Genomic DNA, 25,310 nt, shown 5'->3' with positions numbered 1-25,310 from the left:
CAAATTCCTGACTGAAATATAACTGTTCCTTTCTTGTGCAACAACTCATGCAAGTTCATTCAAGCATCCTTATTGAGTCCTACCAGGGTCTTTGCTTCTTCATGCCCAAACTTGACCAGCACTGGAACTACACCAGAAAGTTCAGGGCAGCACCTGAGAACTTGGACATGGTATTTCAGTAGACAATGCCAGGCCTTCCATGCTGCTGACACAAAATCCTAGCTCTAGATGCTTTTGAAACTTTGAGATGTTTCCCATCTGGGTCTGGACTCAGTGCCAATGGATCTCCCTTCTGTTGTTAACTACTGTTATTTATTTTAATAGGGGTATTAAAACAGTGAGTACTTTTGTGTCTGAAATCTCTCTGCTTCTGTGAACTCTATTTTGTGCATTAGCCTAGTTACAGGGCTAATGTTAGCCTAGTTAGACTAATTAGCCTAGTTACAGGGGAAATTTTGTGCATTAGCCTAGTTAGGCCTAGTTTACTAGGCCTTGGGATGAAACAAAAGACAATAGAAGCTTTTGAGTATGGACAACCTGAGACTTCCCAGAGACCAAGAGGAATGTGGAACAAGTATCTTTCCAATTTTTCTCTTCTCCAAAGTAGCTGGTCCATACATGAGCTTAGTTTTTGTGGTAACCCTAAGGGTGAGCGCAGCAGCAAACATCAGAGCTCTCGCTGAAAGCATTAAATGTGTTTATAGTCAGCGAGAGGAACAAAGTGTAAGCCCGGACTGCTTGCACACCTGCAATGCATGGGAAGATGTTCTCTGTTGCTTCCAGACTCGTAGGCAGAGTGGGTTTCTCCAAGTCCGTCAGAACTTGTGTGTGAAGGAGTACCTCCCGCAGTATGTCCTAAAAGCTCTATGGCTAGCCTGAGATGAAGGACTGGTGGCAACGGAGTGGGAGTGATTTCCTTTCGTGAACCAGTGCTGATCTGAAGTGGAAACTATCGGGGGTTCAGGCTGTGGAGCTAGAGGTTTAATCTTCTAGGGCTAAATCAACGGATCAGAGACCAGAGCCTGACCCTACTGTTCGTGCTGCTACCCTGCGATGGGTGGCTGAGTTTGAAAATATCCCTTTAATGCCTGGTAAATGAATGTCTACATTGAACAAGCAAGCAATGCCACGCTTGCCAGCCTTGAGAGAGAAGCTCGTGGGATGAGTGGGCACAAGTTTCAAGTAATCCCTCTCTCAAAAACAATCTGTCTCGAGTCAATGGTGAGCAGCGTCAGGATGGGGTAAGCAATCCGTGTTGCTGCTTCTGCTGCATTGTTTGTGGATAAACAAAGGCATTTAGGTAACCAGACATATAATTCCAGCCCTTTTTAATAAGCCTCAGTTACACACACAGAGCATCCTGATGCAGGTATGGAAGCTTGGAGCTTAGCTGGTTTGCTTGCCAGCTTTAAATATCAGTTATGTTATTTTGGATACCAGTGGTGTTAGACTACAAGTCTAATCTCTTCTTTGTCAGGGTCTCACTTTTTATTTAGATTTTAAAACTGTATTCAAATGAGGTTTTGACCGAAACTGAATCACTATGTACTTGAAAGCTAAAGAGCTTATCAGGCATCTGATAATGTTTTCAGGATTTCCCCAGATTAGACCGCGGAGTGTACAGACAGGAAGCTGAAGTATTGAGCGCCTGACCAGAGCTTCCTCCAGTGCAGGAGTGGGGGTTTCTCTGACTTGAATCTGTAGCTCTGCATGCATGGTCTGAGCCTTGAAGTCCAAAGGATAAAAAGCACCCAAATCTCCTAGCTGAGTCCTCCGAGCATGGAGAATGGAGCACTGCTCTTAAGGCCCGCTTGCAAGGTCAGCAAAACAGTTCTCACCTCTCCCTGCTGTTGCGTTACCTTCCTGGCTCTTTATCAAGCAGGGAATCAGAAAGGGACTTTCCAGAGCTATAAACATATGAGCTGAAGAGATGGGATGAACCCTTATGCAAATGAGTCTTGATTCCCTTCCCTTTATAAAGTTAAAATGTTTTTGAGAGAGCAACAGATCATCCAGAATGTGGGTGTCCGAGGTTATTGCCTTGGAGTGGCTGTATCTCTCTCCTTGCTGTCTGTCTGCCTTTTTTTTCTGCCTGTCTGTCTTTCCATTGTAGAGAACAAAGCGGAGTGATGTAAAATAGAAAATGAGAAATGCAAACCTGTGGTGATTGAAGAAGAGGAAGGAAAATGAAAGAGAAAAAGCTGAAGAGTGGGAAAAAGATAAAATAAAATGAATTTTGGGGATTCCACTGTGAGTAAGAGCTGAAAAAAATGTAAGCTGATTTATTACATGCTTATCTTCTGCCTGAGAGCCAGTGCGCTTTGTATATATGAAAGGTAAATTGCACATTAAAGATTGAATCAAAACGCCAAATTCTTCCTCAGTTCCTCCAGCTGTAAACCAGAGTAATTCTGTCAACTTTGATGGATTTACATTTTGTAAACAGCAGCAGATTCAAGATAAAATATTTTAAGTCATTTTGAGTTAATGTTTATGCTAAAGTGATAAAAAAAATTTAGAATGACTTTTAAATAATGCTCTGTCAGGGAAACAACACGTTTTCTAATGCTACTCTTCACCAGGCAGGAGTTTTTTTGCTATTGTCATTGCAGTGCTGTTATGACTTTATTGTGAATCCAGTGGCAATATAGAAATAAGGGGTGATGATATTATGTGCATATATATTTTCATTGCATTATGATTTATGTATATTCATTTTAAACCTGTATCTTAACAACTTTTTAAACAGGGAGAAGGCATGAGTTAATTGATGTAAGTATTTTTCTCTCTCTCCATCAAGTGCCAATGATTTTGATGATAGCAAGTATATGACTGCAGCTGAAGGGTTTAACTGGCTATACCTGGTTTTCTTTCACATTGATCCTTTACTCTTTTCAAGATGATTTATTTATTTTTTTCTTCTATATGCTCTGAGCTTAGCTGGGCATCCAGAAGTTTGTTTTGTATTTTGGGAAAAGAGACAAATGAAATGCCATGGGTTTCCTCAGAATATCCAGATTCTTTGTAGGGTTGGAAAGATGCAGAGATAGGTTTCTGGAGTTTGCAGGATAAGGCAGCTCCCATACCTCCCTCTCCTCACCTGATTAGAGCCAGTTACTCTTTTTCTGAATAGTTTGAAAAATACAATTTTGAGTGAACTGAAATTATTTACAAAGCTGAATGGAGCGGTACAAATAGTATTGGGTAAATAATCAAAAGGAAAAAAATATTTTGACATTTTCAGAATTAAACCTTATTTTTTTTCTTTTAAAATACTATTTTCATTTTCTTATTTGTTCTCGTGCAAGAGTAATAGCAGAAAAGTATTTTGTTTTAGGCCCGCAAATAGCTTCTAGTGTACCTAAAATGATTGGTTTTTGTTTGCAGAAAATAATTATAATAAAAATCATTCCAGATTCAGCTAAATGGCATTTTCTTTTGCCTTTTTCCATTTTGGCTAGTGGATGAACACATGGCTAATTGCCAGAGCCAAGAGTGCAGACCATTATGAGGACCAGCTATATTTCACGTTCATCTGGGAGAATGCTGAGATTTTATTTTCTGTGGGAAATGGCGATGAAAAAATGAATTGTTTTGATGATAAAAATGTATCCTTTTGTGTGTTTTTACTGGTCAGATCGAACACATTATCCAGCTTTTCCCACAATTACAAAAGAAAAGACAAAAGTAATCTTTTATTATCAAAATAGATTTTGTGGAAGAAATTTTTGAACAAATTCCCTAGCGTCATGAGCAATGCTGCAGCTACTCTCTTTGCTGCAGTGTTTCAGGTATCAGTCCTCCATCTCAATTTGCTTCAGGTGCTCAGAGCAGTTTTGTGTTGGACAGCAGAGCCCAGAGCTTCAGAGGAGCAGGATGTGAGGACTGCTGGGACAGCAGAACAAGGCTGCAGTGGGCATATTTTGCCAGGACAGAGGTCTCAAATGTGTCTGTGGTGGCCCAGAGCCTTCGTGGGGGGATTCATTAAGCAGAAGTCTGGAAAATGGAGCTGCTAAAAACTGTTTCAAAGCTGCATATGGGATTAGGAGGCTTTGATCATGCTGGATATCCAAGACTCCACTGGCAACTGGAGCGATCGCATGTAAAGTCTGTGTACACATCAAAGAATGTCTTTACTTTTCACTGTAATCCTTTGTAGTAGTCAACATACTTGACTAAATATTCGAGAGATGATTATGCTGAATCTGAATGGCACCTAAAATTATTTTCTTTAAAACCAGCTCTGGTGAGCTCAAGGGGAGCCAGCCTTAAAATTCTGGTGAGCCGGCAAGCATATCCCAGAGGAGGGCAGCTTGGCTCCCCAGAGGCTGTCTGTATCAGTGGTTCTCAGCCTTTTCTAAGGGAGCCTTTCTGAAAAAAACACTCCTGGACCATTTCCCATGGCCAACAAGGAGCCGTCTGCACCTGCAGGCAGTCAGTGGCAGCATCCAGAAACCGGCTCCCGGCTCTGTCTGCCAGCACTGGTGCCTCTGCCAGCAGGCTGGGAATAGATGTGTTTTTTATTTATTTTTTTTTAATCTTCTAAATGAGCTCGTTCACAGAGCAGTTCCTGGTGTCTGACAGAAAGCGGTGGTCTGCAGCCCACAGGCTGCTTAACAGATCTACCTAGCTCGCAGTGGCTAGGGTGCCTTCACCGGGTGGTCATGCAGTGCTCTCAGGCGATTTTATTAACTCTTGTGCACCTTTCTCTGAAATAACTGTTGCCAGTTTCCCCAGTAGTTGAGCTGTTTCATTATTCTAATATTATACTAGTTGATTTCAGTGAATTAATATCAAAATGGGCTATGAATGAATTGAAAGCATGTTTCCTCTTCATAGACTACTTTATTTTCGGTAACTATGGTATAGTTACAATAGGAAATATAAATACAGCAATCTTTTATATTTCAAGCATTTATATGTTGAACCTGTTTTAAGCAAAAATTATCTCTGGCCTCTAATGGATTGCTAACATTATAATTATTTATTATAATGTGCTTTTCCGAATAAAATTCTTGCTGGATGATCATCACATTCCTTTTTGAAATAATGGGAGGGTTACTAAAAAGTTGATTAATGCTTGCCTGTTTTTTGACTGTTTGTACAGAGCCTAATCATTTTGGGTTAGTAATATATAGCATAGTAGTTATGCAGTGACAAAGATCTGTGCAATTTCAACGGTTGAATCATTGCCAGTTCTTTTTATTAAAAATGTGGCAACTGGAAGGAAGCGAGCAATGGCCATCTACTCTTTCCTGTTTACTTTTTCCCCTCTTCCTATATTTTTGGATGTTTACATGACGTCTGAAGTGTATGGCTTGACCAGTCATTTCAAGCTCTCGGTTCCACTACATTTATCAGGAATTGGTTCAGCAGAGCAGTTCATAGTACCACCCTGCATTTTCACGTGTTGGGAGACAGCATGTGTGTCACTTCCAGTGTCTGCGACGTGTGTGTGCAGTGGTCAGATATCCGAACTGAGGAAGAAAGTGTTGCTGGATTTGGGAACAACTCCACATTCAAAGAGGTAGGCCTTTTCCTTTTCCCTCACTGTCAGTCGCTGACATGAAATATTTTGCTGCTTTAGTGGAAAAACTTACTGCTGAAATTAGAAGGAATGAATAGGGATGGAGTTTCACAGATTTGCAAGGGCTTTTAACTTCTCAGTTCTCATTACCCTCGTTAGCATGCTGAAAACTGCCTTTCTGGCTGGCCCTGCTGTTTCTTGCAACATCTGGGGAGTGTCAGTACAGCTGTTACTGCAGTTGTGTCAGTGTGCAAAATGCATGTTTTAGACTGTTTACATTCCCTGCGGTGTGTTTCCTCCTGTCATCTGAGAATATGTAAAAAGAATTTTGGAGCACATAGATGTCTGCATTTTTCAGTACAAAAAACTTGCTGGAATTGTGTTCCATATAGAGCTGTGACTTACTGTGGCTTGCTATAAATGTAACTTTAACTGTATGCTATAGAGATTACTAAAATACCTACTTTTAGAAGGTTTTGTAATTATTGCTGATGGCAAGAAAGTTTTAAAAATATGAAATAAATTTTTCATGATATGATCCATATTATTGTTTTAAACAGCTAAGTGCTCATACATGGCAGTCTAAGTGTGAATATATGTTTTTCCTAGTGATTTATGTGCTTTGCCATGTGCTTTTTCTTTAAATTAGTGAACAAATGCAAAAAATGTCAGTTTTAGGTCAAAAAATGAAATGGAATATGCAATCATTTTTATCTTTCATAAAGGAAAATGGTCTGATGCACAAAGCACTGTGTTGTTGGAAAATGTGATTAAAATGGAGACAACAGAAGTGAACCCCCAGATAAGCAGGGTGGAATAATTCTACAAGGGAGGAAATTGAATGTTTGTTATTCGTGACTTGGGCATTGGCAGCAGAAATATAACTACCACTTGAAATTAAAAATGCATCCAGAAAACAACTGGGAGTTTCAGAAAGCATTTTGGGAACAAATGCAGTTGCTTTTGCCAAGACCAAAATATGTGTGCGGGCTAATACTGATTCATCATGAAAGTGATTTTTTTTTTCGTTTGTTTCAAACACAAATTAACAATTTCAGATTTTTTTTTAAGTCTTTTTTGTTTGGTGGGGGGACAATGAAAATGTCTGCATAGTTTCTGGGCTGCGAAGGCGTTATGGACCTGCATTTACCATCTTGAATGGTTCAAGAGAAGGAGTACCTACAGGGAGTTCCTCATCTGACATTGCTGATAGTCTTCACGAACGTGGTGAGAGCCCAGGAAGTAATCTTGGAGCAGGGCTGTGTTTAGCACTAACGTGTCTCTGTCCGATGTGACCTGGTATTAGAACGGTTCAGCTCAAGAGCAGAGCTTAGGTGGGCCTTTTCTTTGCAATTGCACCAGAGGTTTGCTCTTGCATTTTTTCAGTATTGAACATGATTTTTATAAAAGTAGGAAACATTTATGGCTTCTCTACATGTGAGCACTCTTTGCCTGCAAACATGGATATTAGCTTTACTGAAAAGGATTAACAAAATTGAAGGTGTGTTAAGATATAGGCAGTGTTTGCCTTGTACCTAAGCAGCTGTGTCAGGACCTCCTTACTGATCCTTACTTTGTGAACAGAGCAGCTCCATGGGCAGTGTGAATGATGGAAGAAAACCCGGCCAGTGTAGAAAAGGCCTGATTGCTGTGGTGCCTGTCCTGTAACCTGAGAGGAGCCCAGCACATCGTGCACCTCCTATGAAGCAGGCATGTGGGGAAGAAATCAGAATTACCACGGGAAGCAGGGAGTCAGGGGATGCTTCCTCTACGTGAAAGTTCAGGTAAGAGGAAAATTGAAGAATTTATTATTTTTTTAATGGAGAAGACAGGAAGAGTCGGATCAGGGGTTTAAAGATTAACAGTCAAGGTTTTAAAGGTGAGGTCTAGGTTCATCACGCTGAGCAGTAGTTTCCTGCTGACCTGTGCACTACAAACAAACGTGCCAGCCAGTGTGGCGCTGCTCCACAGCTGGGCTGTCGTGCAGGCTGAGTGAGGTCTGCCCAGCGTTTTGCTCTCTTGCTTCAACTAGCCAGATGTCAGCGTGGCTGTGAGATGTGTGTTTTTCCACTAGCTGTGGGAAAAATGTATTTAACTAAGCAAGGGTGAAGATGCATTATGTTCCTAATGAAATGTGACCATATTCATATTTTATTTCAAGTTCCTCATCAGTGTTAATTAATTACCACCCATGATGAGCTCATCTGAATAGTATCTGGATTTCATGAGAAGCTGCAGCAGGTCATTGACTGGTTAAGAAGCATTAAAATCTCACTCCTCGATGTTTGTTCAGACAAACATAGATGTATTAGAAAGAAAGGTAGTAATGGCAACATGGAGAATAAAAATAGAGGATGGTAAGGAAAATGCAGAGAATTTGCACATTCCATTAACTTGATGGCTTTAGAATCATTATGTTCATTTCCTGTTAAAACATATTTAATACAAAAGGAAACTTATGGAAGAATAGTCTTCAGGCACTTAACATTACTTAATCACTCTAAAAAGATTTGCCTTTTGGTGTAGCAGTAAAACTTTATATGATGATTGCCTATTAAGTATCTGTCCTTTAGGGATAGTAATTTCTATTGTAATAAGATCTCCAAGCTGTAAGGTACTAAGTGACCCTGCTGGAATAGGAAAAAATAATGTTTTTTCAAAAAGTAGATTTATGGCCTGTTGAGAGACTCAGCTCCTTGCTGCTCTTGCAAAGGCAGAACTGTGTAATTTTTATGAGCTTTCTTCTTGTTTGCAAATGCATGAATTTAATTCTTGAGCAAATGAGTTCTCAGAGGGTGGGTGACCCTCCAGGACTGACACTAAAAGGACAGAGGATGGTGCACATGAAGTTGATAATGGGTCAAAGCAGAACGTGGTTGACACTGGCATCATGTATTTTTAAGATCAGAGAGAACTAACTAACGCAGTGCAACAGCATTAAATGCAGCAGGCAGACTGAAAGAGAATTTGACCTTTTCTCCTACTTAATTATAAAAACCCTTTTAAGTCAACTTACCTTGAAAATGACTGGAGTTATGAAGATGTACCTGTCCATACCTGCTGTTTAGGAATTTCAGTAGGACGCAGGCTGTGCTGATAGGGAAACCAGCTGGGCTCTCCTCCCTGGGGATACCTTTGGGATGGGTCCTTCCGCAGAGCTTTGGGACAGAGCAGAGCTGCCCACCACAGCAGCAGGCACTGGAGGTTCCCAAGTCTGGGATGGTAATCTTAAAACAGGTACTCATCCCCAGCCCCGCTTTGGGGGTATCTGCCCTCCATGCTTGGCTCTCTAGAAAGGCAAGCCGTTCACCTGAGGGGTGGGAGAGGTGACTTCAGCTTCTCCCGAGCATGGGGCTGGGGAGCACCCAATGCCCAGCTGCCCATACGGCCTGCCAGGGCTGCTGGGGCGCAGCTGCCGGCGGTACTTGAATTTGCCTGCTTGGGGCTACCTCAGGTCCATTTACTGTGTTTTGAAGAGGATGATTTACCATTATCCTGTCTTTAGTGTCCGACTGGTCAGTGCAATGCAAACAGGTGTGAAAGTTGGGTGTCTCCCAGCTCTAGGTGCTGACCACACCATGCCGACCTCTCCTGGGCACTCCACAGAAATGCCGTGCATTGAACACAAGCTCTGGAGTCTGTCCCAAGGGCACTTCTTTTTGATCCTTTCTCTGTTTTACCATATTGTGTTTTCATTTATGGTCATTTCATTTTTTTTTCCTGCTTTAGATTGGAAGAGTTACTACCACAGCAGGGCCGCTGGCAAATATCTTGCTTAACGTCAGAACTGATCTTCTTAGCAAGCAGTGCTAACCACAAAAACCAGACAAGCAAAATTTATTGCTATGGTATCCTATTCCAAAGTTGCAGGTAAATTAGCATATTATTTGAGGGTCTTAACAAAAAGTTACCTTTGTTATTTTTTTTTTCTTTAATAAAGTCTCATGGAGTCACGGGGTGGGGTTGAACTGGTCTGAGGGTACCACAAGACACTTGCTTTGCAAAAATGTTTGCTCAGAGGTTTCCCTCTCAGCAAGAGAAATGGTTAAGAAAACATTTTTAATTTCTGTTATTTGGTTGACTGGCTTAATAGCCTAAGAAAACAATTACAGCAGTAAAGACGCGTGCGCGCTGTTGGACGCCGCAGAAGCCGAGCTGTTGGATGTGGTGCCAAGCACCACGCTCTGTGCTGAGGCTCTGCCCATCAGGCTGCGGGTGGCACCAATTTAGCTGAAAAAGTGACACTGGGTGTTAGCAAGAATTATTAGCTTCAGTTTTCTTAGATGTTTGTTGTTTATTTGAGGTGAAGGTTTTATAGATAAATTCAAGAGATACTCCTAATTAAATTAAATGATTTAGAAAAGCCAATAGTGATTGCTGTAGGATGGGCTGTAAAAGAACAAGTTTTTCACATCTGTGCAGAGCTGGCTGCTCAGGCAGTTACATGGCACTCATGGCCTGGCTGGTGAGCCTTCCCGGGAGCTTTGAATTCCTGCCACAGCTGGGCAAATGCTTTTTTTTTTGGTTGGAAAAAGTTGGGCTTTTTCTAATCTAAAAATTGGAAATACTGTGCAGCTTTGAATCAAATTACTTTCTCAAGGAAAAGCTATAAATTCCTAGATACTTGATAAAATTTTGTTTCAATGTTCTTATTTCAAAAATTTATACTTATAAAAATTATACTTATTTGTAATTTAAGAAAAGCAGTACTAAAACAAAAGAATTCATTTTCTTTGAATTTCTCTTTGAATCATTCTGTTAAGTAAATTTGCTTATATTTTGTTTTCAAGTGTAAAAGATTTAATCTGAAAACGCCTTGACATCCAAATATTTTATCTCAGATGAAATATTTCTTTTCATTGAACCTAAGGAGATTTTTTTGTGACACCTCATCTCACTGGAACATAAAGAAATAGGTTTAAAATGTTCCAAATAAATCTGAAATTGATTTTTTTGTAATCTGAACAGTTTGTGTGTGGTGCTGTGCAGACGTAGCATCTTAATGACAGCCTTTGAAGAGATGAGTACATTATCCAACATCTCACCCAATCTGTTTTTCCTGAAAAACCCTGTTTGGGGTATGAAGTTTGACACCAGTGACTTCTCCTAGGTTTGTACAGAAATGATGAGGTGTTTCGAGGCTGAGATGTCAGCTTTGATCTTCAATGCACTTGAGCAGCAGCTTATCTGCAGGCCAAGGCTCCTGTCTTTGGGTGAGGCTGTCACCCTGGGACAAGGCTGTCACATCAGGCAAGGCTGTGTCACAGCACAACTGCGCCGTGACAGCACTGGGGGCTCCTGCTTGCCTTTTTGCCACCCAAACTCTGACGACTCTGCAGGGTTGCACCCGTGTCAGAGTTCGTTCTTCTGAGCTTCTGGAAGGTTTATTTTGTTAACGGAGATTGCTGTGTGACTCTGGAAGGTTTTACTTCTCTGCCTGTGTTGTCTTACTTTAATAAAAAAGGAAAAGGAAATGTGTAACTTACCCCTTTGAAATTCTCAAACAAAGGCTCCCAGAAAAGCGCTGGGTGTTGTATTGTTGAACTCCTTAACTATAAATTTCATTTTTTTTATTACTAGGAATTCTGCTATGTGTTAGGGCACCTTCTGTCTATGTATGTGGCCAAAAGAAAACATAAAATAGCCCTTTTCTCGATATGTATGTCCTCAAGCTATTATTCTGCATCTGACCTATTGTCTGGATAGAGTTGCTTTGGCTGCAGCGAAGATTTCACTCTTCTGTTTTACAGCACCTGGAGGAAAGCCAGGCACTGGGAAGAGAAAGCAGGAGTATGAGATACTGCTGCGTGTCAGAATGGCCTTGAAATGAATGTCGTGTATTCTCAGCTTTGAGAACTGAATTCCATGGGTTGTAATTGAATCCTCTGTCAGACCCATGGGGCTCAGTTCTTCAGCTTGGATATTTCTGTCTTCACATACACGGGAGATCAAAGAAGCACTTGATCATGCGCTGACTCTTCCGAACGGTGATAGCAGCAAATAGGAAAGAGAAAGAATAACTGATGTGAATCATTCTGACAGGAGGTTTCACTGCAAAGGCCAGGCGCTCTCGTGTTAAGTAGCTGTATAATGACTGAACCCTTCCTTAGCTGATGGGCTCTGTGGTGCTGCTCGCTGCTTAATTTGATCATTTCCTCTCAGTTTTATCAAGGTTGCACACAAATTGCTGAGATGATGTTGAATGAATTATGGTCCCCAAATATTGTGAGGTGGTGCAGTGATGCTAAAGGTGTCTCTAGTGTGCAGCAACATGCTGGACCCACCAGGTCTGCCAGCTGCTGGTCTGCTTTGGCCTCCTGTCTGGGCTCGCTGCTGTGCAGTTTGTTTCTTTTGTTTTGTCCTATGCCAAATACCCATTTTCAGCAAAAAATAAAATCAAATCGAATCACAGCTGTGATGAAAGAATATTCATTTGCATCAGCACCCTTGCATAAACACAGTTTTTCTTTCCTGAGGATGGTTATATGCTCCCAAAGTGCTTGGGTTAGGGAGCTTCTACTGTAATCAGTGGTGGCAATGCATGTGCTGCTTGAAGGCTTGGCAGCGCCAAGTATCCCCTTGAAGGTACATTCACTCAAGTCATGGGCTGTTAAACTTCATGTTTCTTTCTCGGGAGATCTACGTTCAATTTTTTTTTTCTTTCAGGCATCAGAAAAATAAGCTGTGGTCTCCGAACATGTGAAGAAGTATAATTACCAATGAGCTTTCTGTTTCCTGCAATAATAACCCCTTCCTAAATTACGTTTTCAAACTCAGTAAAATGGATCAGTCACTGATCTCATCCCTGTGGTGCAATGCTCTTAAAAACACAGGGATATTAAAATCCCACAGGTGCAGGAGGAGCGCATTCAGCTAAGTAGTTTAAAACTGTCACGTGCCTTTTATTCAAAAAATGTATTTATGCTAAAAATAATCAGATATAATCACTGTTGCCTGTGGATACAGATGTACCTTTGTACTGATGTGCTTTTCGTTATGAATTTCTGTTCTAGGGGTTGAAGAGTTTCTATGTGTCTGCCTGAAATATACTATGCTCACCAGTCATGAGATGATGGTTCTTGGAAAAGCTTACCAGCTCCTGCTGGGACAATATCCATTAAACAAGCAGAGGGAGAAACGCACAAAGAAAAGGAGAATTTTGAAGTCTCATTTCTGCCATCTTCCCTGTCAGGAAGAGGAAATGAAATTGGAGGTCACAGTTAGCAGAATCTGCAAAAGATGAGAGAGCGAGGCAGCAGCTGCACAGAACTCAAAGCAGGCAGCGTGGTGGACGTTAGGCAGCTGCAGGCACAAAACTGCATCGGCTTCCCCCGCTGCAAAGCCCAGCCTCCAGGCAGTGATGCAGCAGAGACGATGTGTATGTGATGGCAACCTCGCAAGGCCCCTGCTGAAATCAAGATGGTCTTTGGTACAGGAGTTTTGCAGTTCTCTCTCTCCAAGGGCAGTCCTCAAAACACAGTGTAAGTAATGCTGTTTTTGCTCAAAAGTTTACAGTCGTGAACTAACAATAATGCTGCCTGTGTCTAGCTGAAAGTCTCGAAACTTCTGTCCAGGTCTTGAACTCCAGCTCTCCGAGAATATTGGGCTTGTATGTAGGGAAGAGTTGTGCTGCCCACGTGTAATGAAAAATTAGTATTTGTGTTCTGAGCTAGAAGGTGTTCTGATCATACCTGTTCATGTGGCAACTGGGCAAGGGAAGAGCTGTTCCCAGGGTTGGTCACTCTCAAGCCTGTTTCTTCTCAAAGCTCTCCAGATGTTTTCTGTGCTCCACAGCTGCTGCCCAAGGGAGGACAGACTGCAGCAGTCATGCACAGGGCTGTTTTGAAAGCAGAAGCAAGCCTGCCGTTCAGCCCTGGTGTGACCACTCAGTGTGCTCTTCCTTTGCTGCGGGCTCCTGCAGTTACTTTTGCATCTTGCTTGCCCTAGGTGACAAGGCATTTTCTTTCTGGATATTTCTGCTTCTTTTTGTTAAACCAGACAATTAAGCTTTCAAGTCCCAAGCTGTGCTGACAGCACTGCATCCTTCCAGCAGAATTAGAAGTATTTTTAACATGCAGTTCCAAGTCAATGCGCCTTCTGCCTGTCTACCTGTGCTGCCTTGCAATGCATGCACTGATTCTGCTCCGCTGTAACCCGATGGTCTGCAGGCAGCCCCAGGCTGCCCAGCTCCCCGCAGTGCTGCAGCTGTGTCACAGTGCTGAAGGCGACTCGGATTCAGTTCCCGATACGTCCTCGGGTGTGTGAGCTGACTGAGGGGAATCCTTACCGAATTTGCCACTTCTGAGCACGAGCACCAGCAGCACCAGCTTCACGGCTCTCACAGCAGCATCTCTGCTGAAGGATTCTCTCAGCTTCTTCTGCTCCCTGACTTAAGAAACTGATCTCTTCAATCTAGGCCTCTAAATGTTTAATTTCAGAGTGAAATTTTGATTTTTCATTGTATTTTTTTCTCTTTGCAGAATCATTCAGGTGAATTCAGTTGTATTTGTTACTACTGCTGTAGATTTGAAACTTGATTTGGGGGCAAGTAAAGCATTTACTAAAAGTATTACCCCTCTCTGTATCTTTTTCAAGCTGATCTATGCCACCTTCTGGTGCGTACTCACAGATCTTAGTCTGTGTATTTTGTTCTGAATAAAGCAATGGGCTGAGTTCTCCTGCTGCAGCTGTATCAGAGCAGCCTGACCACCTGCATTTTTGCAGATGAGTAAAAGGAGAGTCCAGACCCTCAAAGTGAGGAACCCTGAATTCTGCTGCGTGCCTGTTGCGTTTCAGTCGTGGCTTTCTGCTTTTTATTCCCAACAAACAAATGAAGACAAACACCTCCACCCTTTGTCTGCTATTCTGAGCATGCCACAAGGTCACATCGTGCCTCCCTCTCTCTTGGTCAAAGCTCTGTCCCCACTTGGTGATCCCTGCCTCCTCTGGGGCATCTCTCCTGAGGTTTCCCTCCCATATCTTGTGGGATTTTTATTTTATTTATTTATTTATTTATTTTTGTAGCTTATTCCCCAGGACTCCCGCTCCAGGATAGCTTGAATCTGGTGGAAAAAAAAATTACGAAAATGCTGGATGGGCTCATGTGCTACTTCAACAGCAGAATGGAAACAAAAGGTGGAGCAACACGGGGAGGGGGGCAGCCAGATAGCGAGGAGCTGCTGCTGCAGCAGTAACTTGGGGCTGGAGGTGCTTGCATGTTTTGCATTGCAGGTAATGTGAGAAAAGTGTCGTGTGGCATCAGCCACCTCTCCCTTTTGCTGCCTCCCACCCCATCATCTTAAGCCTCTGCCTTTCTTCTTGATACTGTGCATGCCTTGTCTGGTGAATGCTGATGAGAGAGGAGTGAGTGCAGGCTGCAGGCAGGTGTTTATGCTCAGCAAATGATCTTAGGCCTTTTCAAATGAGTGACTGCACATTGCACGCTCCTCTAGAGCTGGCTCTGCTTGCTACCCTTTGGTACCCCAAGATGAGGTAGCTGCTGCCAACTGCAGCTCATCTTTTTTTGGCTAGCATCCCTTTTTGCTTCCAGGAAAATGATGAGTTTATGTCAGGTTCAGTAATCCCGATGTCTGCATAGCTGAGAGAAATAGCACTTTAATGTGTGCATGTGTATATATGGAAACTACAGCTTTGACAAGCCTCTCTTCTGCCTTGGTAAAGAAACAGCAGGACTTAAAAGCCGTGGAGTTGTAATATGCTGGCTAAGGTCACCAGTTTTCAGTGACTCACAATCTGCTATTCTGGCAGTCCAACCATACAGCAGGTTGTGCTTTTTTTTTTTATCTTCTGTTTCTTTCTTAAAAAAAAAAAACAACACACACACACAACTTTACATCAGAAAAGCTGATACTTACAGACATCCTGGAAGGTCTCTCCCTTTGACAGGGTGCATGTACTCAACTACAGAAAGTTCTGCTCGCTGGCATCCCTCACGATGCTCCACCAGTCTGTTTTTGCACTGGCAAGGAGGTGCTCTTTCAGTTTACATTAGGTGAGAGTTACTTGGAAAGATACTCGGTTGGTTGTCTCTCTGGTACTCACCCTTACTTTCCGCTTTCTGCACGCTCACTGCTGAGCTGGGGAGGAGCTGGGCACAGGCAGCTGAAACGTGCTGGGGCACTGAGATGCCGCTGGCTGCCACTAACTGGCTAACTTTCAATGTGAGGGACAGGTTCCACCTTTTTTCCTTTTCTGTGCTAAAGGTAGGTCTGACACTGCCTCAGCATTTAAGGATAGTATTTGGAAATGGTCAAATAATGTAATTTGTTAAAAGAACCTGAAAAGAAGAACCTGACTTCAATTTTTCATATTTTATTTTCAGGCTTTTTCCAACTTTTCTCACATTTATTTTCCTCTGTCTTTCATTTCCCTCCCTTTTCCCTCCCTAGCTTTGTTGTTTACCACCTGTTGAAAATACTCTACATTTTGGACCAAGCACGTGTAAAACCATTGGGAAAGGTGGCTGTTTCGTTTCAAGATACAAGGAAACTTTAAAATCAGTTTTAAAATAAACAGAAGTTGCCCATTAGATTTGTCTGCATGGGTTAGTATCTGCTGCTTACCCGTACACCTCCGTGGCTGTGCAGAAACAGGCACGGCAGCAGAGTCCTTGGTTGCACGGCGCTGCTGAAGGAGCGGGCAGAGCCTGCAGAGTGCTGTGCAGGTATCTCTTAGGAGCAGGTCACAGGCAAATGAAGCAATTTGTAGAATAATAGTCTTCACCAGGATGATTCATGCAGATTCACAGGAATGTATGAAATAATGGTCATTAATTTGTTTAGGAAAAAAAAAACAGCCATGCATTTGCACTCTCTATAGATATCAATTCAATTACTATTGTGTTTGCGTCTCCTTGTACTCCTGTGAGAAATTTTATTCTTTATTTATTCTCATTTTATAGACTGAGACACAGGGACATACTTGGCTGAGGATACAACATGAATCTGTCTGAAGTTTTCTAGGAATTTTGCCATAGTTAATATCACTGATTGAAAGGCTTGAATGTAAAGAAGGCTGTTGATGCTTTCCATAGCCTGGCCCTCCTCTGAATAGACGCACACAGATGTCCAGTTTTAGCTTGTACTGCTGCTCAGAAATTTGCTCTGCCTATTCCTGCTGGTGGGAGACCTTGCGAGAGAGGGAAATGCCTCTTGATGCCCACGAATCATGAGCACCACAGGAGGCAGGACCACCTAAACCACAGCCCCACTTCAAAAGCATCTTGCTAGCCATTTGACACCTTTGCTTGTTTTTCCACATTTCCTCCTTTCTTTGTTCTCTTTTGCAAACTCAGACTAGGAAGGGTTTTTCCTGGATACAGATATCTGCAGCTCTCGTGGCTTTTTGGGGCACGTTGCTGCCAATCCATCGGTTCATGCAGAAAGCCCTCCAGAGCAGACCTCCAGTCTTCAGTGTCTGGGCTTTAGCAGTGGAAATTTTTATCTTTTCCAGCAGGAAAACAAAGCTCTTCTCTTGACTGAGATTTCATGCACCGCTGACAGCATTTGCTGGGGTGCTGCCAAATAATGAAGGGCAATATTTTCTTAAAAAAGCAGAAAGCGTATTAAAAGTTTCTAGGCTGTGTTTGTGAAGATCACAGAGTCGCTTGATTAGGAGCTTGAAGTTGGTCGGACTCCTTCCAGCTTCCCCACTTCACCCTCCGTTCTGCATGATGCTGCAGCTGTTCTGATGAAAAACAGTTATTCAAAAATTTGCTTGTAGCTATGACAACCTTCATGCACTGTATTTCAATTGAAACTAAAACAGCAGCAGAAGTTTCTTAATAGGATATTTATGAAGATTTTAGTCTTTGTACATTTTAAAATGGAAATATTCCATTTTTAATGGAGGTTATCAAAATCTCATTAATTTTGGAACTGCATTTTTGTTGTGAGAGCTCCTGCTTAGTTTTTTTTTTTGTCTCATTTTTGTTTAAGATCCCTCTGGTTGCTTTAACTCCTGAGAGCCCACAACCTGGGGCACTTAGCAGCCAGCAGCTTGCTCCTCCTGCTTGTGCCTGGCCTCCCACTGTCGCTAGCAGATGGCTGTGTTTGTAATGGTACGGTGGAAGGACATGGAAACTGGTCTTGTATGGATTGGGCTGGCTGGGCCGGCGCATTGCCAGTCTTTGCCTTCCCACGGTAAATAACCCAGGTAGTTTATTTTACCTTTTGTCCATGCAGTTTCCAGGTGTCAGCCTGCCCTGGGAGAAGCAAATAGGTGTGCTTACAGTTGTCTTATTTAGCATCTCAGTGATATTTCAACATTTCTTCTCAAAGGCACAAACTTTTGGGGGTACTCACATTTTGGCTATGCACAGCCACAATAGGTTTTAGCCTCACAGGCAGCTTGGTGTGTTAGCTGTACCTTGGAAGGGTTAAATTCAGAAAGCTACTAATTTTCTTTTTTCTTCTCTCTTCTTTTTCTCTGCACATACGCACCTTCAAAATCATGTGGATAAAATTAAGCCTTGCTGAGATGTGCACTCTGCTGCCTTAAACCCCCTGAGCTGTGGTGTTATGTTCTGGTGCCTCCGAAGTGTGGATTAGGTCTCATTAATACTGGTTCTTGACCAATGGTTTTGACACAAACTTGTCAAAGGGATTTGCCTAATTACAGCTGAAACAGCAAGGGCTTTTTGCTAGGAAGCTCCCAGCACTGTGGCGGGGAACTTTGCTCTCAGCAATAGGGCTCATGGCCTCCAGCTGCTGTGGGAACATGCCTGCTTTTTATTATTTTATTTTATTTTATTTTATTTTATTTTAATTTTATTTTATTTTATTTTTGTCACCTGGGCAGGTTTGAAGCTGCTGGTTTGCTGCTGGAAGACACCTGAGGTGGACAGGCACGCTCCTCAGTTTGGTCCATTATGCAGACTTGTGTTTCGGCACCTTTTTTTCATACCACCGGGCATATTCCTGACCCACACAGTGAAATGTGCTTTTTTTGGAAATGTCTCACAATAGGTAATGATGAGCCAGCTGAGGAGGTGTTCTCAAGGTATTCAAACAGGATTTTTGTGTTTCTTTATACTAATCTGTATAAGAAGAGTTGAATCGATCACGTCTCACAATGCATCTAAGAGAAAACATCCAAGAGATGGGAAATGTTCAACACCCTGCAGCTCTCCCACTCTGCATTTCAGGTGACTGGCATTGTCTCCATGCTCCTCCCTGCACAATGAGCATCCAGTGTCTGATCCACATGCCACATCTATTGCTGTTATCAGAAGAGATGGGACCAGGACACTGACGAATATATGCCTATTAGATAGGTAGGGCTCTAGATGGGGAATTGCATGACTGTGAAAGAGATTAAATGATGAAACTTTGCAGTCCATTGACTGTACTAAAGCAACCATGCTTTGCTTGGGGTTGTGAAGTGCTAATGGAGGCTGAAAAAGCTGCCAAAGGGTCTGAAATTATATCTGTATTGTGAGGAGAAACTTCTGGTTCTATAAGAAATCAGAAGGATCAAAAAAAAAAAAAAAAAAAAAAGGGTGCATTCTTAAGGAATCATCTACTCCTCTAGACCATGCAATATGCTCCAAGGCATTAACAGACACAAAGGCGATGCAGGGCTTGGGTTTGGGGCTGGATCTAGGCTTTAGCAGTTCTGCGATGTACCATTTCCTTGTCTCAGTACACCTACATCTCACAGGAGTTGCACAGCCCTGCGTGTGTGGAGGTGAACTCAAAGGGATGAGCTGTGTGCGCTCAGCCCTGCTGAGCACCAACAGGGTCTGTTACAGACCAGCACAACACAGAAGAGGCTGGAGGCACAGGGCCGCAGGGATGTCATCCAGTCACATCCATCCTCTCTTCCACTGGATCTTGTGCTAAGAATAACTTGGCCAGCCCTGAGGATTAAAGCTCTTTGCATTTTCTGGAAATTGCCATGTGCAGCATGTAGGCATACGGGACCTCATTGCCCTGTCATCCGTATGCTGTGGGTATGGCAGGATTAATGCCAAACTGGGGATTAAAATAGCACTAACACCATCTACTTTGGGACACCGTACTGAAGTGAAGCAGTCATACAACGAGCCAAATATTTCTGGCTTAAGAGAAAATATTTTGATTCACAAAGATGCAGTCAGCAAGCTAAGCTAGAACTACGGCATACCTTCCTATCTTTTGCTGTTTTGTTGGTTGGTTGTAAAGTCAAATTGGCTTCTTTTAGCAGCTGGACAAAGTGAATGCAATCACAACAGGGAACAATCCTGGGAAATCTGCATCAATAGGGTTTGTACCTTGTATATGTTAACTCCTGGGGCTTTGGTAACTTTGAAATTCCTCTCTGTAATTTTCTTAGCCTGTAAAGCTTTATTGCTCCTTCCTGGCTAGCCACATGGAAAACTCTGGCCCTGTATTTCTGCTGTTTTGTTTTGCTTTCCTTCAGCGATTTGTCTCTTTCCCCTTAACCTTACAACTCACATCCTCTGGGGAAAAAAAGTTCTCTGAACTTCTGGTTAAATAAAACCAGCCTCATATAACCCCCTCTTGAAGTCCTACGAATCTTCAGATAAAGCCTAGTTCTCTGCCACAAACTCCCCAAACCAGCTGAGAACCTAAAAACGTGCACGTTTATTTGAGCAGAACCAAAGGCCTGGGGAGCCGCCGCAGCTCCGGCCCCTGCCAGCTGGCCCCGCTGCTTCAGAAGGGGCTGGAGCGGGGTACTGCCGTTACTCGAAAAGTCTTAAACCCGTTTCACGTTTGAGGTTTTCTCCTGCCTTGGCTCAGAGCAGCAAGAAAAGCTGAGAAGCTCGTTTTGCGCACTAGAGGGCAGGAACGTAACAGTAAAGACTGCGGCGGGCGGGCCGGGCCTAGCCAGGCCCGCGCAGGCCTGAGGGGGGCGCCATGTCTGGGCGGGCCCGGCGGGGCGCGGAGGGGAGGGGCGCGGGTGGGATTTGGGAAAACCACAGAGAGTGAACATTTGCCAGTTAATTCTACAGATGGAATTCTTAAAGGGGGAGGGTGTTTGCTTCAGGAATCTGAGCTTTTGCAGAGAATTCACCCGTGGCATTGGGACAAGGGGGCAGAGTCAGTAGGGTGTTCTCTGAACCATTGCTTCCATGGCCCTGCACTGGGAATTTGTCCCTTTCCTCCCATGGACTCTGCAGGAAAAGAAATTCAGTGCTCTCAGGCTTGTTTAATCAAAGCAGCTCTGCAGTTGCCTTTGCTTCAGGGACTGTCTGCACAGAAAGTTGCTCATCTGAACCTCAAACATTTGTGCCGTCTCCTTCCCCCATCCCCAAGAAGCCCGGTTTGCAGCAGTGCGTGGCTCACTTTCATTAAGCTGACTGCAGAACTACTTGGAAGGCCAAACACAACTCTCCAGGTTTATTAAAATGCATTGCTTGCTTTTTGTCGGCAGTGCTGATGCTGTTAAGAACAACAGGGCAAACACCTTAATAGTCAAGCCAAGAGCCTGTGTAGTGTTTATCTCACACACACACAACGTTTGGATATAGCTCAGCTGTTGCTCTACAGGCAGTGGTGGTACTAGTTTTGAATAGTGGTGGAATTAAGTGCAGCTGGGCCTGTCTAGAAGCCTGGATAGCTGCAGAGCTCGGTACTGGGGTACTGGGCTGCAGAGCTGATTGAGCCCAGGCTTGGTGCAGAGCATCCTCACGGGTGCAGAGCTGGGATGGGGGCTGAGCTGATTCTGGCAAAAGGAAGCCTTGGTTGCCTCAGGCAGACACAGGGGCTGAAGGACTCTCGCACCATGTAGGGATGAAGTGCCGTGAGAGCATGTTGTGTGCCTGCCACTGGCCAGCCATACTTGTAAAATAAAGGGGACAGAGGCAGCTCTGCATGTGCTCTGCTGGGAGAGCACACTACAGAAAGAGAAACAACTCACCAACACCACGCTCCTGTAGGTAGAGGCACCTTTCCACAATGCACAGAAGCACCCCAAAATGCTCATTCTCTATGCACAGAACAGTTTCATTTTCTGCCTGTGCTGCAAAACTACTCCAGTTAGTTAATAATGTTAATGGTGGGGTTATTTTGCATGTCTGAAAAGCTATGGCCACTGTCCAACTCAGTGAGGTCTTCTTTTTATGTGAACAAGGACATCTAAGTGTTGTAAATATAAGGCAGGGAGATAAAGAGCCTCACTGAATAGCTGCACAAAGAGGCTGAAGGATAGCACTGAGTTGCCTAAATACAGATACATCAGTGAATGTAGATGGATCTCACCTTTGAGAACTGGTCTGAGTATCTAGTGACCAGCTGCAGCTTGCATCCCATCTCAAAATGTAGAGCCATTTGTTTAAAATGCTAAACATTTATTTAAGAGTTGCTTCAGTAATGACTCATGGAGGAGACTGCAGTGAATCACTACTCAAATTGTCTACAATGTGAAGAATTTAGTGCAGAAAAAAGATTAGTGAAAAACCTGTGAGGTCCAAGGTGATCACAGCCCAAACTGCTGTAATCATTTTAACTTGCTAACTGCTGCAGTCTGGGCTCAGCCTCGCTGCTGATGATATTTTCCACTGGATGATTGTTATCCTTCGTTTTGGATTATATTGGTATTGCCCAGTGTCCAAATATAGAGTAGCATATTGTTTCCTTTCAGTGCTTTTGTATGTAAAATGTGTTAATCTGTTCTAAGCAGCAGAGCATCTTCTATAGGCTGATGTTCTGGCACCTGCTTTGGCCCATAGCTGTTGCAACTTTCTGGAGCTGTTTGAAGGGGAAGCCTGTGTACAGTCACAGAAACCAGAACTGCAGGGGTCCGGCTGCCCAGAGGTGCCCAGGTGCCTCTGGCTGGTGGGACTCGTCTGTCAAAGGATCACAGGATGACACAGACATGCTGAAGTCATGCTGGTGATGTTGTGGATGGAGCCTGTTTCAAAAGGAAATACTTTCATCCTGGTAGATCAACTACTGGACCAAACAGGTGGGGGATTTCTGAGGCCAATGTTTGAGTCTTTTAAGAACAGCTACTATAGAGAAGTTGGCCCTAAGGATGGCAAGGGGATTAGCATCCCTGGTTCTAACCAGGGAAGTGAGCAGACCCAGCAGCAGGTATCCAAGATATAGGCGACTCCACGAAGCCATAGAGGCAGTTCTGCTCCTTTCTGTACTGTTGAGTAACCAGTTCTCAGCTCTCTGCCCCACAAGAGTTACAGGTGGCTCACACAGCCTTCAGCAGTGGAGCAAACAGCCTCCACCACCTCCAGTGGTACTGAAAAGAGGCGCTGCCTTGGAAGCTGTGAGGGAAGGAGGGAGTTGGCAGCCAGCTCTGTCTGCCATAGGCAGAGCTGCCTGGTACAACCCATCTCCTGCCATCTGCTGCGGTCAGCTCCAGCTTGGGCCAATCCATGGCTGTGAGAAGGACCAGTGCAAAAGGCAGGGCTGTCTGCTATGCTACTTCATAAAATTTCCTTGCTCAGAATTCAGCGAATGTTGAACATCTAATCTTGATTCAGGACAGCGAGAGTCTTGCAGCTCCAAAGTAACTAAGTAGAGAGACCAGCCATTTCAGGGCAGTATGAGTAACCTGTTGGATGGTGTCGGGGAGGGCAAAACCTCGATTTCCCACAGTGAGTGATGACATAATTACATCATAACTGACAAAGCTGCTGCTTTTAGGAGGATAAATTTCCCAAGGGCAATACTAAGATGATGAGCTTTCAGTTCTGATGTGCCATTTGCTGTTTCTCCTTGTGTTGATTTTTATAGCAGTTTCTGTGGAAAAAGTAGCTGCTCAGTGAAATTAATGTGGCAGAATCAGACCCTAAGATGGGGTCTAGGATTTCATCAGCGAGCTTTTCACATATTTAAAAAATCATATTCATGTTAGGACAGACCATTTATCAACTACCAATTTGCTTCCCAGCCCACATGACGAAAACTTCACCCGGGGATCCTTGCACTGCTCCCAGAAGCTATTGACAGAAGCTCCCTAGAGCTAAAGCAGAAGAGACAATTTACTGGGCCTAAAGTTTAAAAAATACTTCTTTCTAATACAAATTATCTATGATGAATTATCACAAGAGATCTCCAAATATAGATTGGGTTAGGATATAAGCCCAACAATTTATACCCAGCAACCCTTAATGGCTGTGCATATGCAGCCTCCTTGCTCTGTGACCCAGGAGAATGGCTTCTTAATATTTCTCTTAAAGACTTAGTGTTTTTGTTGGGTTTCCTGTAAATTCGCAAGGTTTCATTTGCAGCCAAATTGCAGCAAAAACCACATAATGATTAGGAAGCCTTGCACGTAGATACAGAGAATGCAGTCACAAGATTGCTAAATAGAAATCGCTCTATCTTTAAATGATCATGAGCTGTCAGCTGTTCCTTTGTTTGGATTATTATAGACACATATAAAACATTTGATTGAATGCTCAAGTTTTCACCATCTAGAATCCAGACGGATGTCTGACAAAATAACAAACACTCCCCACTCCACCCCTCCCCAAAATCCCCTTCCTGCTTCGGCTGAATTTCTCCCTGTATTGAAGCCAGTATTTCATGGACTAAATTGGACAAAGCAAGCAAACAATCTTCCTCGCATTGATTTCCAGGTCAAATCGTTGTTAATCTCATCAATATTCCGAGCCGGTTCAACAGCCTCCGAGGCCAGCTTTCCGTCTCAAACAAGCTCCTCTGCATGGATACCACAGACCCCTCTGTGTGTGTTGAGATGTTCTATTAATTATTGCTGGAAACATTCAGGTCTGATTCCCTCACCTCTTCTTTCTCCCCTCCTCCCCCTCACACAGCAAGGAAGAAACAGAAATCTCGCTCAACCTGACACTGGATTTCTGACCTCTCTCGGTGATGTTAAGGAGCAGCTGCCCTGTGCTAAAACACAGATCTTGTGCCTCGCTGGCTTGCCTGTAAGCAACTGCAATAAATACCTCCGTCTCCAGGAAGCATGGCAGATACTTCACGGTGGACAGCCACTAATTTCTGGGGCTAAACTCTGCTATTTTGTGGTACAAGTCTCAGAGGATTTGAGCACCTGCCTCCTTGCTGTGCTGACTGTAAACCAGAAGCCTGGTCCTGCAGACATGGACCAAGGGATTGATTCCAAAGCCACAGGCATCTCTTTACATTCAGTGAGACGCCTCTCATGCTTTACGTTAAGGCAGAGCCCATGCTTTGGGAAGGTGGACGGCGGCACGAGCAGCACCAGTGTGGGCAGCACGGAGGGGCAAGCGAGTCAGCTCCTGCCCCACGGCAGGTCTGCCTGAGGTTGGAGCTCTCCTGTGGCGATGGACAACTCCTTCCCTCCTTTACCAAAGAGACTGCAGCAAGAAAGAAAAGGTGACGGGCTCGAATATGGGCGTTTCCAACAACAACCCCAGCAATGCACACACACACACAGAGAAATGCAGAGCCCATCGCGCTCTGAGTAGAGGAGCCCGTCTGAGACTGATGAGGCATGGTCAGTCTGAAGAGGGGACGGGGGACCACACTTGGCCACTGAGATTCTTCCTGCCAGTGAGCCACAGCTCACCAGAGCGCTGTGTGCATGTGGGCACAGCACGTTGGGAGCGCATATGCTGCCCATTCAACATGCAATAAATTTACCCTGTCAATAAGCAAGACTTTGGGATTGCATCTATAGCATCTCTTAGGAAGGGCAAATTAATTAAAAGCACGAACTAATTAACCTCCCTGCTCTTTGCCTGCTCCTCTGGAAGGGCAGTGAGGCTCACCCTGCTGCACACTACTGCCTTGGTTTTGCTGGTCCCCATGCACTGCTCCGGGGTGGCCGGGGTCTGAGGGATCCACTGCAT

The 25,310-nt window shown here is 43.6% G+C and overlaps 1 long non-coding RNA gene across 1 annotated transcript; it reads left to right on the top strand.

The window, feature by feature from the left end:
• The first annotated feature begins 658 nt into the window (after positions 1 to 658).
• Positions 659 to 19,640, top strand: LOC121077871. The gene is made up of 5 exons (XR_005824341.1): positions 659 to 2,250; positions 3,462 to 5,527; positions 7,112 to 7,311; positions 12,541 to 13,008; positions 18,347 to 19,640. It is a non-coding gene; the product is annotated as an uncharacterized LOC121077871 (long non-coding RNA).
• Positions 19,641 to 25,310: the final 5,670 nt, after the last annotated feature.

The sequence above is a fragment of the Cygnus olor genome, chromosome 14 (genome assembly GCF_009769625.2).
Source record: "Cygnus olor isolate bCygOlo1 chromosome 14, bCygOlo1.pri.v2, whole genome shotgun sequence".
Taxonomy (NCBI): Eukaryota; Metazoa; Chordata; class Aves; order Anseriformes; family Anatidae; genus Cygnus; species Cygnus olor.
The sequence above is the reverse complement of the archived record's forward strand: the minus strand, read 5'-3'. Positions and strand labels throughout refer to the sequence as shown.